Below are 2422 nucleotides of genomic sequence, written 5' to 3' on the forward strand. Positions count from 1 at the left end.
TTATGGTTCTACTTCAGTCACCAACTCATGATGTGACTTTGTAAAAACTCTTTTCCTTTTTGTGCCTCAATCTCCCTGTGTGTACATGATGGGACAGGGTAAAATGATCCCTGAGATCCTTGCAACTTGCAGCCTTTTACTTTATGAGATCATTCAATTCCTTGTCTTGGGGCAGTGACAGCAGTAGCAACTAAGCAAAGATTGAGAGAAAGATAAGGCACAGGAATGGAGCTCCCAGAAGCCACGGTTGTCAGCAGCTATTTCCCTGAGATGATCGGTATCCTGTTGGGGTTGGTGATCTCTGTCTTCTGTTCTCAGAAGATGAGCATGGAAAAGTTAGTGGCAGAGAACAGACCATCCTGTGGCCACATCTCTGTATCTTAACCCAGGGGAGGAGGCTTAGGCAGGAAACATGCTGGGACCTCAATAAAATGGAAGTGGGAACTAGGCAGTGGGTGGCAAGGTAGGACTGATCATCATTTGAGGAGAAGAGGTCCTTGTAGTGCTTGACCCACCATTGAGTGTTGATTTGGGTATTGGTCTGGCAACCTTTGGTAGCTGTCTTAGTTACCTAGTGCAGCAATAACAGAAATACTACAAGTGAGTGGCTTTAACAAACAAATTTATTCTCTCACAGTTTAGGAGGCTAGAAGTCCTAAGCAGGGCATCAGCTACAGGGGAAGGCTTTCTCTCTCAGCTCTGGAGGAAAGTCCTTGTCACCAAGCTTCTCTGGTCTAGGAACTTTTCAGTGTAGTGATCCCGGGTCCAAAGGACAAGCTCTGCTCTTGGCTCTTCTTGCTTGGTGGTAATGAGGTCCCTCTCCTCTCTGCTAGCTTCTCTCTTTATATCTCAAATGAGATTGACTCAAGATACAACCTAATACTGTAGATTGTATGCTGCCTCATTAACATAACTGCCTCTAATCCTGCCTCATTAACATCGTAGAGGTTAGGATTTACAGCACATAGGGAAATACATTAGATCACAAAATGGAGGAAAACCACACAATACTGGGAATCATGGCTTAGCCAAGTTGACACACATTTGGGGAGATACAATTCAATCCATAACAGTAGTGAAGGAGCCCAGTCCCGGAGGTGGGCAACACTGCAGGAGGCTCTGGCAGTGAGTGGGTGATGCTAATTGATCAGCATACATGCAGCTGCCAACGATCAGGGTTAATACAACAGTTCTAGCCAGTGGCTGGCAACTTCCAGAGTGAAATCTCAAAGATCTTGAGATTCTGAAGGCTTTCTCTGTCTATACGTGCTCCATGGAACACTAATCCTGTAAGATACATCAGCATAACCCAGAGGTTGTTAAGAGCATGGGCTCTGGATCCAGCCTGCCTTCATTTGAGTTGTGCCTCTCCCACTTTCCAGCTGTGTGACCTTGGATAAATTTCTTAACCTCTTCATGCCTTGGTGACTTCATCTATAAAATTAAGGCAATGATTTAGGTTGTTAAGGTCACTAAATGAGTCGGTGCTTGCAAAGAGCTTAGACTACTATGTGGTGAATGCTCAGCATCAAGAAAGTATAAATTCTGTATAAAATGGAGACAAAAAGTAATTTTAAAATTCCCTCTTGGGGCTTCCTATGGCATAATAGAATGGTCAAGGTATTGAGAAGCAGTCTTAGAACACAGAAACCTGATTAACTTTCTTTAATCCAGTGTTTCTCCAGTAAGAATCTTTTCTGCCTTATATAACATCTATGAACATCTTAGGAAATGTTATTTTAGCTCAGCCTACTAGTTTTAGATATGGCAAAACTGAAGCCCAGAAAGAGGAAGGGGTTGCCAAAGGTTATCGTGTCCAATTTTAGCTCAAAGAGCCACGACAAGGCTGGCTGGAGTGCAGCCCCATGTGGAGGTAGGTGAAACCCAAAGCCAAACAAACCAATTGTCTTGGAGCCAGTTATGACTAATGGTGACCCCATGTGTTGCAAAGTAGAAGTGTACTCCATAGGGTTCTCAAGGCTACGACCTTTGGAAAGCAGCCAGGCCTTTCTTCCAAGGTGCCTCTGGGTGGGCTTGAACCTCCAACCTTTCAATTAGTAGTTGAGCACTTAACCGTTTGTGCCACCCAGGGACTAGGTGAAACCTAGGGCTAGTAAAGCCAAGAGCGTTCACTGGAGGTGAGTCAGGCAGCCTCAGGGCCCAACCCTTCTAAGAGACACCTATTCTGGCTTATCCTCCTACACCGAGCAGCAAAAGCTGCACACTCTTCTGAAATTGTCCTTGACAAGATAACCACAAAACAGGTCATAGATAGCCTCAACCCGCCTCTATGTGGAGACTTAACATGCTGATAAAGGAAAATCCACCCCTTGCTCCATCCTGGAGAATCAAACCCTTGTCTAGAGAAAATGCATAGTCATCCCCAAGCCCTGAGCACCTGCGTGAAGGTCAATCCTGAATA

The sequence above is a fragment of the Trichechus manatus genome, unplaced genomic scaffold (genome assembly GCF_000243295.1).
Source record: "Trichechus manatus latirostris isolate Lorelei unplaced genomic scaffold, TriManLat1.0 scaffold00016, whole genome shotgun sequence".
Classification (NCBI taxonomy): Eukaryota; Metazoa; Chordata; class Mammalia; order Sirenia; family Trichechidae; genus Trichechus; species Trichechus manatus.